The 18,319-nt window shown below is 41.9% G+C and overlaps 1 protein-coding gene across 1 annotated transcript in view; it reads left to right on the plus strand.

The window, feature by feature from the left end:
• ATRNL1 (attractin like 1) overlaps nucleotides 1-18,319 on the plus strand; it is a 682,244-nt gene that overhangs the window by 265,609 nt on the left and 398,316 nt on the right. The gene's annotated exons all lie outside the window — the stretch shown is intronic.

Raw genomic sequence — 18,319 nt, forward strand, 5'->3', positions numbered from 1 at the left:
ACTCATGCAAAATGAAAATGAAAATTTGATTTTGTATGTTTCCCCCCCATTTTACTAATAATTTCTCTGTCAATTTGGATGATTTTAAAGCTGTTTTAATAAAACACTGGTGATATATCATTTATCAGTTCAAAGCAAAAGGGCAGTAGCGATTACAAGAATATAAAGAAAAGGCTTTATATCTCTATTATTTTGAAGGTCATTTTGCAACTGCCTGCAACTCCTGGATCACCTGTCCTGCCTTGAACCATTTTGGCTTGGTTTTTCTGGAACATGATCTTCATCTTGAGCTCTTGGCAGCCTTTGAAGCAGTTCTGCTAAATCTTTATAAGAAACTACTGGGAGACATCATCCTTAGTTTTGGATAGTGATGGATGAACTTATTCCTGGTGAATTAATTATTTTCTCAGATAAGAAATTCACCAATGTAAGTTTACATGAGAGTCTTCCCTTAAAACAAACTCTTAAACAGGCTTTTGTGCATGTGCAATATAAAAGTGTACCTTAGGCATTGTAATTTGGAAATGTGTAGTGTGTCATGACATCATGTCACTATGATATATACCCTTTCCTGATTAGTTGTTTTCATGTGGCCTCTCACAGAAACACCCCACCCACCACCAGCAGTAAGGAAAGTACTTGTTACTTACCAAACAAAATGAACGAAAGTACTGTGTGAACAATGATGACTCAAATCTGATCCAACGACAATAAAAGAGTGTGTGCTGAGTCTGAATTCCTGAATAGGAAACCAAGTGTGAATGGAGGAAAGGGGTTTGTATACACCTACTTGGTTGTTGTTTTTAACATGATTGGTTGTAGGGTAAAGTGACACCATCATAGTTTACAATAAGCAAGAAAAGGGTTAATCCAACCAATTTAGCACATGAGTGAAAATAGCATTTCTTAAATAAAGACTAAGCAACCTCTGAAATTTATGATCAGTTCCTAACTGAACAGAAAATTTGTAAATCACTCACCAGGGTTCATCAAAAAGGTGAGCATTAGCCTTTGGGGAAAAGGTTGCTTGCGACTGAAGGTGTGAGTGGAGTCCAGTACTTTTGTTTGATTCATTCCTGCTTTTCGTTAAATTGCTGCAGCTAGGGGTTTTGTCTGTTCTTGGTTAGAGAAGATATTATTATGTTCATCTAAGCTTTTGTAACCTCCAGGCTCAACTACTGTAGAGTAGTGAATATACTTGTGCTATCCTCAGACAAGTCAGAAGGTTCAGGTAGTACAAAATACTGCAGGATGTCTCCTTATGGGTGCTGACTGTCGTTGTGTTTCCAGGGTCTAATCAAAATGCAGGTGTTACCATCCCCAAAACGCTGCCCCATGCATAGTGGTACACAAGGGGTGTGCCAGGTGTGCCCAGGCACACCCTACTGTCTCAAGCAAGAAGTGCCAAATTGAGGGGGCCTCTGAGTAGGAATCCAGAGGGGGATCCAGATGCAGTGGGAATGGTTCTCTAGCTTCCCTGCCACCACACCAAAGAACCACTGCCTCTGAGAGAGCTCCATTGCTCCCGGCAGCAGGAGCGAAAAGCAACCACTCTCTTGGGAGCCTCTCTGCTGGGAGCGGCACTTCAAAGAGGCCAAGAGAGGGGACCGAAAGCTAATATCACCTCGTAAGCTCCTTCTCCGGCCAGTGTTACCACAATGCCCCACCAATGCTGGGGCTTGAGGAGCTTTTGCTCATTTCCTCCCACAACTGCAATGGCCTTCCTGTGCTCAGGCAAGCTGAACGTGGGGTAGGGCAGCAGTGTCTGCAGTGTTTAATAAAAAAAATGAATAAAATAATATCCTTTATGACCGAGTATTCAATAAACATTGGCCTTTAAAAAAAAAATTGCCTGGGTGGACACCCTAATGAATTGTGTTGTGCACACCTATGGCCCCATGCAGTTTTCACTGTCTATAATCAGGCCCTGCTTCAAGTACTTTCTCTGCATGAAAACAAAACAAAACAGTTGTGTCTAAAAGAACAGATTAGAATGCTGTCTTAGGCCTTTGCTAGACCTACCTGGTAATCCGTGCGGGAGGAGGGGCGAGCCTGCGGTGCAGCTACCACAGGCTGTCGCTCCAATCCACACATCAGATGCAACGGGCTAAAGGAAAGCCCTGTCACGTCCACCATTTTTTTCCAATTAAAGGGCCAGATACGCACGAACGCTCATGCGCTTAGTTTAGGTAAGTATTTTTTTTAAAAAAAATCGTTCTCCCCAATCTCCCCACCCTGCCCCGATCTCCCCACCCTGCCCTGATGGCCATGGCACTCCTGTGGAGCGCTGCACCCCGTCCTCCGCTTTTCCCGGCTACTCGCAAGTAATTGCGGTAGCTGGGGAAAGCGGTGGAACGGGCTATACACTCGCGGTCTCGGGCTCAGCCTGAGACCCCTGGAAATACTGGGCCAAGAGTGGTGCCCGTTATCCCGGGGCCAGGGAGGGTTGACCCCTGCCTGAGCCCGGGATCCCCTGTGCATCATCTGGATGCACAGGGGCGAGCCCGGGGTTCATCCCGGGCTAACCCGTGGTCTAGCAAAGGCCTTAGTTTTGTTTTCAGTTTGGCTGGCTAGGACATTGATTGTTGTACTTTTGCATATTTTATTGTATTTAATGTATTTTAAATTTTACATCAATTATTCCAAGCAGTGAAATAAGCTCCTCCCTGAATTCTGAACTTTCCCCTCTTTATTGGCTTTTAGGAGGCACATGTATTTTAGGGGATGCGTTGCATTTATTTTGGCTGATTAGAGTGTTGTCTTCAGTTTGGTTGGCTAGGACATTGATTGTTGTACTTTTGCATGTTTTATTGTATTTAATCTATTTTTAAAAATTTAATGTACGCTGCCTTGAGCTGTGGGGAAAATGTTTTAAATAGAAATATATCAATAATATTTTCAATATCATTAATGCACACATTGCATGACTTTTGTTTTTTCGTTCTGTCAAATTATCTACACGAACACTATTGCTGAAAGAATCCATTCAGGTTCAGAACGGAAAGGCAGAGTATGGAACAGTATCCTCTAAAACCTTATTCAATTAGAAAATAATATGGTAGTGGGTAACATGTACCAAAGCATCTGCCCTCAGGTTCAGGACAGCCCTGCATCCACATTGATTGCTATTCTGGAATGTGAGGCAACCACATTCCCCAGCACTCTTCCAGCAGATCCTCACATCTTCCTTTAATCTAGTCTGTTTTCCATCTGGGTAGTATGTACAGTCTGGAATAGCCAAGGAAGCCTTAACCTTGAAGCTTTGTTTGGACAATTTGTGCTCAAGGTGGTGTCAGACCATCCACTCTGTTATAAAGTGATCCCTCCACAGATGCCTGAAAGAAAGATCAGAAGTGAACAAACATCTGTTTGGACAACACTTCCTCTGGAGGCATCTTTAGTTTCCTGTGACTGGGAATTAACGTCCAATTTGTTTGCCTGCCTAAATGGGGAGCTTGGATAGTTTTCAGAGGTTGCTCCAACAAAATAATTTACCTTACATGCTTTGTATTATACCTCTAGGGCAATTAAAAGGGGGAAAAAAGGTCAGTGTGATGCTATGATTAGACTGTCATGTTTTAATGTTCAAAATAGGGATGTCAGAGGAATCCGGTTGGAGGGATGAGTTTTTGCAAGCTGGGTCCCCAAGACGCCAGCTCACAGATCCCTGAGCTGGCTTATGGTTTTCCACGTTCTGTTTTTGCGCAATTCCTGATCTGTGCAAGGTCACAGCTGAGAACATTTACAGAAATCATGGTTTGTGGAAATTTGCGGCTATAACTAGTGCAGTTTGAAGGCGTAATGGTCCTTTTCGCATGCATTTTTGTGTAAATTGCGCTTTTTATGGTTGTGATTTTGTGTGAATTGTTATTTCTGTAAAAATTCCCAGCTGTAAATTTGCACGATCATAGCTTGTGGACAAAAAAAAGAAAAGAAAAGAAAAAAAAGACACGTGCTCTCACTGGGCACCTGTGGACCATCTGGTGGCTTGCCACGCATGCACACGATGATCAGGCAAATGGTGGGAGTCTGGTGAGCAAAATATGAACAGTACACAGGGGAAATCAGCCATCCTTAGTGGGAAACCAATTTTTGCAAGGTGGCTACTGTATGTATTTGATGCAAAATTTGCACTTTGGATTTCTTGGAAGTATGGCGGGATAAATATATAATAAATTATAATCTGTGGTTGGTTGCCTATATTTTTAGAAACATATGTTGATACTGTATGTCTTATGCCTATCTTAATTCTATATGTTAATGTGCAAAAATACCTTTTAATGCCTGAGTAATTTGTTTAACCTTTCTGGGGTGCCTCCCCGAATTTTGGGTGTTGGTGGAAGCTGCAGAGGTCATATGTGGTCTGTGTACCACATGTTGTCCACTTCTGTATTAGAGAGTTCAATTAATTGGCCTTTATGGATCAATTCATTGCAAAGTTTAGTCTTGCCATTATTGGTGCAATCACACCTTAGTAAAATAATCACTTCTGATTTTGATTAGTATCCAAAATAGTTCTACCTTTAGGGATGCTAAGTGGATTTAAAAAGCAGGCACATCTCTAGTCTAATACCTCCAACATGAGAGTGCTGTTCCAAGCTGCCAGAGTTGACCAAACAAGCCATAGAGTTCAAAATTCCTTTTGAAATTTAAAACAAAAGTTTGACTTTCATGAGCTGTCCAAGTTGGAGTAGTCAGTTACTGCAGAAACTTTGCCTCTCTGGAGGCTTAGGCTTGCCCTCAATATGTTGTTTTCTTGCACATTTATGGGCTACAGCAAAACATTTAAGAGGCTAAGTGTTAAGGCATATTTTACAGGGGTTTGACTAGAACAATGTGTTTATTCCCTAGACGATACAAGCACCAAACTCCCATTAACCTTCTATAGAGCCATGTGTGTTCATCAGAAAGGGAATTGCTTCTTAAAAATTCAGCAAGTATACTGAAATTAAAAGGTTGCCTAAGCCTTTATTTAAATAGCTGTTTTCTTTTAACTCTGGAGATTTTCGCGCTGATCGTTACTGACTGCAGAGTTGATTCTTACTATCCTTGCTTATCCAAAAGAATCCTGTGCATGTGTTCAATTTTTGTAAAGCAATAACCACCACTGACTCTGCTATCTCTAGCAAACTGTTCAAATTACATATATACAGTGGTTTCTGTGAGACTGGTCCTGACCTTCTGTAGAACTTAATGAGAGCAAAGTGGGTGAAAATGTTTCTGCTCTAATTTAGTGCTCTTTTATACTGAGTTTGAAGTAGGGATGTGCTCCGCTTCTAATCGGACCGGCGAATTAGAAGCGGAGCGGGGTGCTTCGCCTCCCCTTAAGGCAGAAGCGAAGAGGATTGGGGGGCCGGCGGAGCGTGGCGAAGAGGATCGAGGTGAAGGCGGATCCTTCGCCTAGATCCGGAGCTCCGCCAGAAAGGTAAGTGGGGTTTACCGGGCCCTGTCGTGTCACCCATGCGGCGACAGCGGCAGGGCCCGGTAAACCCCCTCCTCTCCCTTACCTGCCTCTGTCCGCGGTCCCTCGGCTTCTTCAATTGAGCCTGCAGTTCAACCAGGAAGTCTAGGCCGCACTTGCTGCCCAGACTTCCTGGTTGAACCGCAGGCTCAATTGAAGAAGCCGACGGACCGCGGATGGAGGCAGGTAAGGCCCCCCTCCCCCTTGGTCCCTCACTGGGCTCTGCCGCCGTCGCCGCACAGGCGGCGACGGCGGCAGGGCCCGGTAACCCCACCCACCCTCCTTTTCTGGCCTTACCTGGCACCACTCCCCTCCACTGCGGAGCTCCGATTCGGAGCCGGAGCTCCGCAGCGAAGAGGAGCGGAGTATGGGCGGAGCGGAGCGGGCCGATCCGAAATTTTTGGATCCGCCCGCGGGGCGGAGGGGGGGTCCATGCACACCCCTAGTTTGAAGTGATGTAACGGACTACACAAGGTGTGAATTAAATGAAGAACATGCCTTTTTATATTTAGGTGTGCTTAATGATTTTATGTTATTTTCTGCCATGGGGATTATGCATTTAAATTTAATGTCAAGAATAAAAAAGTATTAAGAATCTGGGGTGGGGAGTAGGCCTTGCGGAAATTTCTCATGAAACTGTATAAAGACTTCACTGACATAAACTAAACAGTTCAGAAAACACTATTTTTAATATGCTAACACTGATTAAAAAGTAATTATTTCAAAACTACCAGATATTAAAAGATTTTAATAAAATTATGTGTGCACTTCATTACAATTTGTCTCATAGTTAAGAAAGAAATATGTGGAATGTGATACATTTGACAGTGAGGCCTTTAAGAAAATCCATTATAGCTAATTTACACTTTGTGAATGAAAAACGTGCTGTGAATTACACAAGTGTAGGGACACTTGAAGCAAAGAGGAACCACTTCTTTGAGTAATTTGACAAAAGTTCTTTATTAAGTTTTGTATTTCAAACTGCAGAACAATACAGTGATTACATATCTATAGTCCTTACACAGATGCATAACTGTAGTATGTTCACCAGATAATGGCCTGGTTCAGACAACATGCTAAACCATGCTGCTTAACCACAAAATGGTTAAAGGAATGCATAATGCAGTCCCTTAAACCTTTTGTGGTTAAGCAGCATGGTTTAGCATGTTGTCTGAACCAGGCGATAATTGTTACATAATGTCATACTGACGTATTGTGAAAAGTTTTGTATTAGGAGCTGGAATTTATCTGCTTATTAAAGAATTCTTGTTTTTATTCATTACATTCATCTACAGTCTTTGCACTAAAATAGTTCTCAATGTGGCTAACAATAAAATACAGATGTAATAGTAAAGGTATAATTCAAACATTAAAAATTATCAAATAAAAAGCTTCCAAAAAACAAATCATTAAGAAAGAAAAACACCATCAAGATCAAAACCTATTTCAGGTGCAAATCAGCGTAGATGCCAAAGCCTTCCTCAATAAAAATTAGGGCTGTGCTTCTCTTGTCTTCGGTTCTTAGAAGCGATAGCGGAGCGGCCTGATTCACCTCCGTTACAGGCGGAGGAGAAGCGGATCAGGTGGCTAGCAAAGCATGGCGAAGAGAAGCAACCGAAAGCGAATAATTCGCTTTTACGCGGAGCGCTCTGCCCGCCATTTTGGATATTTTCCACATAGGATTGCATTCTGGAAAAGATTAGCGTATAACTTTTTTGTTTTTCAAGCTACATCCTTGAACCTGAATGTGCTTAGAGAGTCGTGGGGGTCATTTGTGCCTACTTTCAGCAGTTTTCGTGCTGCGGTTTGCTTGCTATAGTTTTTTTTTTAAAATAGGGTAAAAAAAGCAGGAAGGGGTAACTTTTTTTGAAGTGATGAGAGGCAGATTCAACTCCCAATCATGATCACCTGATGAAGCATCCTCCAGTCCCAAAGTTGGAGGGGCGAATAAGTGAAACGGGATACTTAGTAACTTGGGATACTGGGAAACTTTTCTTTCTTAGTCTGAAGGGACTTTTCCCAGTGTTTTTTGAAACAGTAGCTCCACCAAACGCACAAACACAGCCTTAAATTATATACTAAGCAAATAAATAACAGATAGGAAACACAGCACTGCTACCCACCCTAACCTTGGTGAACAACTGAATAGATGTGGTGCAAGGGGATGAGGTCCATAGGGCATGTGGACATGCCCAGTGCACACTCCTGCCCTTGGAGGGTCATTAGAACCCTCCAAAGGTTAGCTAGTGAAGCTACTATGCCTCTCATGAGTTGAAGTGTGTGGTAGCTTCTGAAAGACTGGTACCTAGACAGGACCAGTGAAATTGGCACAATTCCCCCTCCCCCGGGGCACATCCACTTTCCTCTTACTGGTAAAAGACAGACATAGCCTTTTTAAAAAAATAAATAAATAAATCTTGCTGTGATTCAGCAACACTGCTGCTTTTAATTGCACCCCTCCTGTGTTTATTTATTTATTTATTATACACCCCATAGCCCAAGCTCTCCTGGCTTTCCCTCTTCAGTGAAGTCAGGCAGGCTTTCATTGTGGTTCAACTCCTTATTGTTGTGGTTATTATTATTAATAATATTAATATTAGTACTGCTATTAATAATGTTATTATTGTTGTTTAATAATGGCTGTGATCACAGTGCAGTCAATCAACTCTGAAGCAAGGATCACAAAGCTTTACTCTTATCCTCCTAGTCCACTAGTTATGGGATGCAAAAGAAAAGGCATCTCTCTATGCTGTTCCAGCCTCACAGGGATGGTTTGCATTACTGGCTTTGAAACAATCCTTGGTTTACTTCGTTGTGCCCCCAGAAATGTCTGCTGCCTGCCTGCCTTCCCACCTCCACCTGGGTGCTGTTGTTGTGGGGTATCTGCTGGGACTTACTTCCCCATAGATCTATGGCATAGTAGTACATCTCTGCCTGCCTCTCTGCCCTCCAGGTGCCTGGGAGATGTACTAGATGGTGGGCTTTGTGGTTCAACCCCACTAGCCTCTGGCATGCTTGCTCCCAGTGCTACAGGGGCATGCTGCCTGTCCTCCTCTGTGCCCACCTCACAGGGATGGTTTGTGCATGTCTTGCTTTGACTCAGGGTATCCTTCCGTGTGATAAAAGGCAGCTGCATTGCATGCTCACCCTGTTTAAGATTTCTTGGTGTGTGTGTGTGTGTGTGTGTGTGTGTGTGTGTGTGTGTGCATTTTTGGAAGTGTTTCACCTGAGGTGAAGATCCTTATTTAGAAAAAATCTTGATTCCCCCAAATCATCTGTTTGCTATGGTCAAGCGCTTTGCAATAGATCCCTATGGGCAGGTATGGTTTCCTTATGGGCATACTGTCCTTTTTTGTGGGGGATTTTTCATATATTGCCCCCAAATCACTGGAGGCTCGGATTTCATTCCAACTGGGTGTGAATGTGGATACATGGATAAGCTCTCATGGTACCGATCTTGAGGTTTCTAATGTGACACAGTTCTAGAAGGGTGTGAATGGGGGTTAGAGGGTGATGCTTAAAATGAAAAAAAAATCACCAAAAATCAGGGCATGCTTGGATTTGCTTGAAATTTGCCATGAATGTGGATCTAGGTGGCATCTGTGAGGGTGCCCACTTCCAAGTTTGTATCTGTACAGATGTCAGAGTAAATCCCATTTCTGAAAATGGGGTGGGGGATTTTCAAATATTCCCCCAAAATCAGTGGAGGCTCAGATTAACTTCTAACTGGGCATGAAGGTGGATACATGGATAAGCTCTCATGGTGCCAATTTTGAGGTTTCTAACATGAAAACTGACAGAGTTCTAGCATGGGACTTGAATTGTGGTGAGTTAAAAGGAAAAAATCACCAAATATCAGGGGATGACGGGATTTGCTTGAAGCTTGCCATGAATGTGAATCTAGATGGCATCTGTGAGGGTGCCCATTTTCAAGTTTGTGTCTGTAAAAATGTCAGAGTAAATCCCATTTCTGAAAATGGAGTGTAGGATTTTTAAAAAATTCCCCTAAAATCAGGGGATGCTCAGATTTGCTTCCAACTGGGCAGGAATGTGGATACGTGGATAAGCTCTCATGGTGCCAATTTTGAGGTTTCTAACATTAACAGAAAAAAAGTTATAGGCATGTGAATTTAAATGCAAGTCTATGGGGGGGGGAAACACGGAGCTCCAATTCGGATCTGGAGCTCCGCAGCGGAGCGGAGTGGACCATAGGCAGATCGCTGTGGAGAGGAGTGGACCCGATCCAGAAGTTGCGGATCTGGATGAGAAGCGGATCGGGGGGTCCGTGCACAGCCCTAATAAAAATGTCTTTGCACATTGGCAGAATGGCAACAAAGATGGAGCTAGTCTGACTTCCATTGGTAGGGCATTCCAAAGCCCAAGAGCAGCGACTGAGAGGGTCCTCTCTCATGTTCATGCCAAATGTCCCCTCTGATTGTGGCAGGACAGAGGGAAGAACCTCTCCTAAGGATCACAAAAGATGGGCAGGCTCATGTGGGAGAATGTGTTCAGATGACATGATTGGGAGTCAAATAGGAGTTTATAGGTCATGACCAGCACTTTGAATTGTGCCCAGAAATGGATCAGTAGCCTGTGAAGCTGTTGGAAGAAGGGACTCAAAAGTTCCTGCTAACTGTCGTGGTCTGGCCACAGCACAGCTGGAGTTCTGGGGGAAATTTCAAAGACAGCCCCATGTACATCACATTGTAGTGGCCCAACTGGGATGTAACTAGGGCATAATCTGACATCTCCAAGAAGGGGTACAGCTGGTGTGTTAGCCTTAGTTGTTCAAATGCTGTCCTGGCCATTTTCAAAACCTGGCTATCCATCTTCAGGGCTGTATCCAGGAGTATGCCTAAACTGCATATCTGAATCTTCAAGGGGAGTGTAAACCTACACAACATAGGTTGAATCCCTATTCCCTATCTGCTTTTTGAGGTACAAAAGCACCCCTGTCATGTCTTTATTGAGCTTCAACTTTTATCCAGTCTATTACTGACATCAGATACTGGTTTAAAACTTGAACAGCTACCATGGATTTAGATGGAAACCAGAGATAGAGCATACTTGATGCTGCCCTTTCTGTTGCAGCATAGGGGACACTGAGGTGATAGAAACATAATGTCTGGCTGCTTTAAAGTCATCAGACATTTTCCCCTCCTAATACTAAACATCTCACTTTAATTTTGTCGCAATCAATACAGGCTTCTCCTCTAATTAAAGTAATTTGTTTTTGTGAATACGTCTTGTGTAAACTTGCAAACAGGCTCTTGAAAAGTCTGTATTTTGAATGTAAAGCTTATGGATATATAAGCTATAGGAGATTTGATTAAATGTTTGCAATAGAACTAAAAGCCTTTGTACTGGCTTGTTAGTTGATAGAAATGTCTTGGTAATAAAATATATCAATGTAAGCAAGGGCATGGCTAGATGGGGCGATATCCTGGTGATTGCCCTGGGATCATCCCTGTGCATCCACAATCCGCACAGGGCATCCTGGGAGCAGGGAGGAACGATCCCTCCCTTGGCCCGGGATATCACCCTACAGTTTAGTACTGATTTTTCTGCGATCTCGGGATGATCCTGAGGCCACAGAATGTGTGGCCTACTGTCGCGGTTTTGTCCTGGCTCACGGAGCTCCTCAGGAGCTCTGGGCCCATTGGGGGTGGGGTGGGGGAGCAGGAGGGTTGTGGTTTTTTTCGTTTTTTAAAAAAAACAACTTACATTTTTTGCAGGAGTGCTCCTGCGCTCTTCTTGGATTAAAACCAAAAAAACCAAAATGGCAGCCGTGACATCTTCTTCTCCCTGGGACGTCACGTGCTGCGTGTAGACGAGGGCGGCGATATTGCAATCATAAAATCATGAGATCATTGCCCTCCACCCTTCTCGTCTAGCCATGCCCCAAGTGTTGTTACATGGAACTTACTCCTTTTTTACAATTTATTTGATAAAACAATGCTTTGTTCAGTTTCTATATTTCACTACATTAAAAAAAAAATCCTTCCCTGGCAAAATATAAGATCTTCCTAACAAGAAATGGGAAATATTTGTACCACCAAAAAAATGTTGTAAATGGTGTTTGCTTTGGTTATATGTTGGATTGTATATTTGCACACACAAAAAAGAAGGAAAAAAGTGGAAAACAGACACAATACCCATCCTAATTCTATGAAGATACTTTTCAATATGAAAAGATGCTTTTCCTCATGGAGGCAAAATCCTTTATTTTAGTCCTACAAATGATGAAAGTTCTTCTGCTAGTAAGATGTGTTTCTTGGCATTGTGTTAGATATGTGAAAGATCCTTGACACACAAACCTCTGAGAAAACTATCCTGTACAGAAATCTCTTGGGCAAAAATACCAATTTCTCCATCCTGTCTGTTCCAGACCTTTCCGCACCAGGCAGCAAAGTTTGAAGAGGGCTTCTACTCACATTCACTTGAACCTGAGTAGAATCCTCTGCGAAACCAGAAACCCTGATAAAGCACAGCTACACACATAGAAAATTCTACTTCAGATAAAGGAAATGCAAGCAGAAGACAGTGAGATTGCAAACTGATTGGGCAAAGCAATGCATGCAGGGACACTGGGGGTGGTGCATGTGTGTCTGCACAGGGCTGTTAGATTAGTGTTATGAGGAATTATAGTCCTAACCATACTGATGTAAAGTGGAAGATGGATGGAGTTGGGGTATGACAACTTTGTCCAAATTATATGTTCATTCAGGGTTCTAACCCAAGCTTGGAATCAGCACAATATGCAAAAAAAGTGGTGGCATAAGTTTAAGGCAACCACATTGGAGTCAACAGAGAACTGCAGATGATTTCACATTTGAAGATAGGATACTGCAACCAGTCACAGAATAGCAGGAACACAAAAGCTTTAGTAAGTAAAACAGTTATCAAATGCCCTCTGTCACTTTATCCACAGAATTTTGAGTATGAGAAGTTGATAAGGAAATTTTGGTTAAAAAAATAACTTTGCACAAATAGCCACGCCCTTACAATGAAGCAGTAAGGGTAGTTGGGTAACTTGTTTGTTCTCAGAAAGTTTACAGATACTCTGCCTAAGGACTGGAGACATAAAGACCTATCAGGACTCTTGACTCCACCTGCACTACTGGTAAGGAAGAGGAGGAATTACGAGGGAGAGGACTCCTTACCTTAAAGCAGGTATGGATATCCTCCATCCTTTCCCAGCAGCCAAAGTAGGGTAAAGCACACAAACTCCCATGGCCACTATCAGGAGCCACCAGGGCTGGAACCAGGAAACTTTGGCTCTGTGACTAGCTGTCCCATCTGCTTGGGCCATCATGACCACAGCTTTGAGCATCTCTCTTAGCTGTAGAGTGTTCTTAGGTGTAGACTACCCCAGCCTACTTAAGGTAACCTACTTTCCAAGTGATAGGAAAAGCTATTAAAAGGCTACCTGTTTGGGGAAGCAACATTCTTCCTAGTTCTGGAATGTTTCATTTTGCTCTTTGGCTCTAACATATAACTCTTTGGTTCTGTTCCTTAGTTTCATCCCCTGGCCTTGTTCCTTGGTATTGACTGCTCAGCTGTGACCCAGTGGCACTGATCCTGGCTCCACTCTGAAAGCTGCCTGCATTTCAATCTGGGCAGTCAGCACACTTCCTTTCCCCCTAGAATATGGAGAAATTGTACTGACTGAACCATCTTATACTCAACAGTGAGTACCAGTAACCCCTACACAGAGGATATGGTTAAATATGTGCTACAGAGAAAAGAAGCCCCTAAAACCTACAACTTCCCAAACACAAATTCAGCTCCACAGAGTAGAGAAGGCAATGGAGAGTGTAGCCACATTTATTGATGAACACCAAAAGTTTCATCCCTTTATACTAATGGGTAAAGACTGGTAACATACTTTCCCTTGCAGGATCAAAGACATTGGAACAAAAGTAGGGATAGAGTTCCAGTGTGTCTCCCTATTCTAGAAACGTGAGTATTGTGATGATTGTAATAGTTCTTAAGTGCCTAAAACAAGGGACTGCATTATGTAACATAAACTTAACAGTGACTAAACCCTGCCTGCTGGCTGACAATCCAAATAAAATACACAGTAGGAATGTTTATTTATTTATTTATTTATTTATTACATTTCTATACCGCCCAATAGCCAAAGCCAAAGTGGTGATTTGGGCTTTGCCTGAGATGAAGCAGGGCTTCCCTGAAATGACCTGAAGGAAATCAATATGTTCCAGAAAACATGTGTCCTCCTTCCAATCACTGTGCTATGGGAAGAATTGTAGAAGGAACAACATTACTTGGTGTCAAGTGAGAAGAAAGCAAAAATAAAGCCTCAAAGGGTTTTGCATTCATGTCCTCATCCTTATCTTCTGAAATTTTACCGATTACAGATTAGGTGCATGCTATTTCCATACAAATTGCCCACAAAACCACAGGGGAGGATATGAATTCCTGATGCTAAGCAGGTTTGAATCTAGTCAGTGCCTGGCTCAGAGACCACCTGGGAACACAATGAAAACTGCCTCGAGATCCATGATAGAAAAATGTCAGGTTATAAGTATACTAAATAAATGAATAAACAATTTCCTCAAAGGGGGCAACTATTCATCAAAATGTAATCAAATTACGCAAATAAATTAAAACATTATATATTCTCCCTTTTAAAAACACATACATAGCCCTCAAACTGCAAAGGTACCTATGCCAGAAACCCCTGCACCTATTAGTTTGGCATGCTTCACCCACTCAGAAAGGGCTACTAAGCCTGCAAATCATCCAACTCTTGTCAAAAAATGTTATTTTGTTAAATCTGTGTTTCACAAATTGGCATCTTTTTTTCCTGTCATCTGTTCATTGATGGAATTGTATTCCACTTGTGCAAGTGCACATTAGCACCCATTAACATGAATGCACATTAATGCAAGTGCAAATTTGAAGACACACACAAAGTAAAAAAGTAGTCTACAAGTTTGCAGAATCTGCATGGCTGATCCACTGTGGAATCTGCAGGTCAGATTCATAGAAAGTTGAATTCATTTGAATCTGTTGCAGATTTTCCCCCAATATCCCTATCACCCAACAGTGGAAAGTGGGGCAGCATGGAAAAACACCTTGGTGGAGGCACCATTTCTCAATTCCTCCTTCAATGAGCATCATTGCTACTAAGGTTGTCACCTGTTTAAAGGAATCACATGAATTTATTTATTTATTTATTTATTACATTTTTATACCGCCCAATAGCCAAAGCTCTCTGAGCAGTTCACAAAAATTACGTCAATTAGGCTGCAATCCTATGCATGTTTAGAAGGAAAAAAATCTTGGCTGGCTGGGACTTTCTGGGAGTTGTAGGACTTTTTTCTATATAAACCTGCATAGGACTGCACCCTTAATGAAGTAATCAATTAAATTCTACATACATTTACATATGACTAAAAACAGCAGTTCTGAAGCAAAAGCTATCCTTTGTTTTAAAATGCTTTATGTGTGTGTCATAGTAGGCATCATCTTAGGAGAAGCACAGCCTACTGTGTCTTACAGAAGAGGAAAATACCTCTTTTAAGATGTGCTTGCCATTTGCAATTCTAATATAAGTATGTGTATTATTAATAATAAACAATTATAAGGTATAATAATTTATTATAATAAAATAATTAATTTATTTTTAAACTTATCTGATTAATTGGGGGATATTGTAGTTGCCTTTTTTTAAAAAAACAACTATGATGATACTTTCCATTCCCATTTATTATCTGTTATAGCTCACTATTTCTGTGTTTCTGTTATCTTCCCACAGGCAGCCTCACAGCCATTCAAGACTCACAGGGGAAAGACTGTTCCCCTCCCAGTGCCATACTACAAGCAAGGCGTACAACATTAGAAGTCACACGTGGGAAAATGAATTGTGGTTTTTTTTTTAACTGAGATTCATGTACCTTTCAAAATTGTACGGCAGATGAAAACATGTCAGGCATAGTTCTATCCAGCATTCAGATACATTGATGGAGAAAGCTATGCCTATTACATTTCTTTTAGTCTTGTACTTTCAAAGGAACGGGGGCTGTGCAAGAACAAAAAAACCAGCAGACTCATTTCTGTGTGATGCTATCACTTCACTTACTTGATGATACTGTTCAATAAAAGTTATATTTCAGCTGTGTCTCTGTTCTTGAAAAGCAAGGAATCTTCTCTCTATTCTTTGTCACTTCCAATGTCTTATTTATTTATTTATTTATTTATTTATTTATTTATTTATTTATTTATTTAACAATATTTATATTCCACTCCCCATTCAAAATTTCAGAGTGGTGTACAAGATAAAATAAAATAAAAACAGAATAAAAACACATTAAAATAGATTTTTAAAAGAAGCAAAATACAAAGTGAACCATGGCTGGTCATCAAGGGAAGGCTTCCTGGAACAACAACGTCTTCAAGAGGCGCTGATAGGAATACAAAGTTGGCGCGTGCCTGACCTCCAGGGGGAGGGAATTCCATAGGAGGAGGGCTACCACGCTGAAGGCTGTTCCCCTGGTGGACTCCAATCGGAGGATAGGTCTATGTGGAACCACCAGGAGCATGCCTTCGGATGACTTCGGTAACCGGGCAGGTTGATAGGGCTTTATTATGTGGCATTCCATAGAAGGGACTAGTGGTTCTCCACCACAATACCCCACCAGTGCTTAGGTTTGCTTTGCACCTATGGCCTTGTCACTTTGGAGCTCTAGCAAAGGTGATAGGGTAAGCTTGAACAGTTCTATATCCTCCTGACATCTTCTATCATTACAGAACACCTTGCATAACACATTTGTATCGGTGTCTATATGAGGGGAACAAGACTTTTGTCAGAGAGAGGGATAAGTGCCATATACTACATGCTTACTAGTGAGCTATGGAAGCTTGTGCTGTGAGAGACACTGTGTGCTCTTTCTTGCAGTGTGCATTGCGTGGTGAAAAGGGTCTAGAATAGGTTGTGTGACATCTTGATGATTCTTCTGTTGCTCTGTGTTGTTGCCTTCCATGCATAGATAATGTGGGTGAGTGTCATTGTGATTAGTGAGTTGTAACATGGCTGCTGGTATTTCACATTAAAGTTCTGTGATTGCATAATTTCAGTGTGACCCAAAGGTAGAAATGTCTAGTGTGGTTTTCTGAAATGTGTAGAGTGTTTCTTCCATTCAGACAAGGTGTATTTTTTTTGTCAAAATCCCAGTTTACTTAGTTTTGTGGTTGCATCAAAAAGTGACATCTTACTGTCTGCTGAAGATAAATTATTAGAGCTGTTCTCACAAAACCTAGTATCCTATCTAGAAGTGATAAAACTACTGGTGTAGAAATTGGAACATTACCTGGAAAATCATTGACATTAGGGTTACTAGTGATAGAATTACTTAGGACTGTTAGGAAAGATCATTCTCTCAACTTTTGAACTGTGGTTATTTTAAAGATTGTCTGGTCAACATGGGAGATGTTTACATTTCTTTCTCAAGGGTATGATAACTACTAAAGAGAATTTTCTAACCTTTTTTTTAAAAAAACACCTTGGTAGTTGTTTTCCTGTAAGCGAAACTATATAATTTTAAAATATGTAACCTTCATGGAAGCCGATGTGTGTATTCCAAACTAGGATATAAATTTGTACATGGAAAATTATGTATGGTCTGCTTGGTAATGTAGGCTTGTGAACAGACTGACCAAGTTTAAACATAACATCTGAATACTCTGTATGCCTCCTTGTGTAATTCATGCTATGCTATGAGTTGAGCAGCGCAGGACTGCAAAACATAAGAGAACACTTACCTATCTTTTCCGGACAAGCTCAAGTGCAGTAGTAGCCATCTCAGCTGGGATTGGCTGTTGACATAGCCATACTCCCTTGACTTAAATATGGGAAATAGCCCATATTGGTATACAATGTTATAGTGAAGGTGTATGATCCTACAGCCTTTTATTCTTCCACAAGTGGAAAAGGCAATATAACAATAATGACATACAGTTGAAATAACAAAAAAACCATTTTAAACTATGATGGAATCAGAAAATTACACTTTTAATGTGTTGTGTCTCAATTATACAACAAAGTAAAATGTACAATAGTGCTACAATGAGAGCAAAGCATTTAAATGCATATTAATAAAATCCATGGAGTGATTTTTAGTAAAAAAAAATCTGGTAACTGACAGCTTCCTCCTATAATTAATATGCTGAAAGTATATACAGTATAGTAATTTCAGCATTAGGATACCTTCATCTATAGGGCTGACCCTCCCATGAGGCAGGATGAAACTGCTGCCTCCGATCATGGAGCAACATGAGTGGTGAATTGGGCATTCGCCACCCTGCCAAGAGGTTCCTCCATGGGTGCTGCCAGGCAGGTGAGCGCCACTGGGTGGGCAGGTACATGTTCCAGAGAGCTCCATCAGCAGCTTTCTCACTGTGGTGACCTCCAGGGACACCCCCTTTGACAATGCCTGGCTCTGTAGAATTGTGCTGACTGCTTATTATGGCTGTCACAGCTCTTCAGAGAGCAGCAGCAATGGCATTAATGGGGAGGTAGGTGAGGGACATGGCAGGAGAGTAGGGGGTGGCTGGGAAATGCAGTAGGAGAGGGGTGGGAGGGAGATGTAGAAGGGTATGTGCAGGTGGGTGGGAGAATTGGCAGGGGTGGGGCAGAAGATGCAACCAGGGGCTGGAATACATGGTAGGGTGGCTGAAAGATGCAGCAGGGAGATGGGCTACGCGACTGTGGTCGGGGTAGTTGTGAGACAGGGAGGGAGGCTGGGAGATGTGGCAGAATTGGGGAGGGGGTAGACACAGCAGAGATGTGGGCCAGCTCTGATCGTCTAGTAAGTGTAAAACATAGTTACTCTG

Source organism: Elgaria multicarinata, chromosome 8, assembly GCF_023053635.1.
Source record: "Elgaria multicarinata webbii isolate HBS135686 ecotype San Diego chromosome 8, rElgMul1.1.pri, whole genome shotgun sequence".
In the NCBI taxonomy this organism is placed as follows: domain Eukaryota; kingdom Metazoa; phylum Chordata; class Lepidosauria; order Squamata; family Anguidae; genus Elgaria; species Elgaria multicarinata.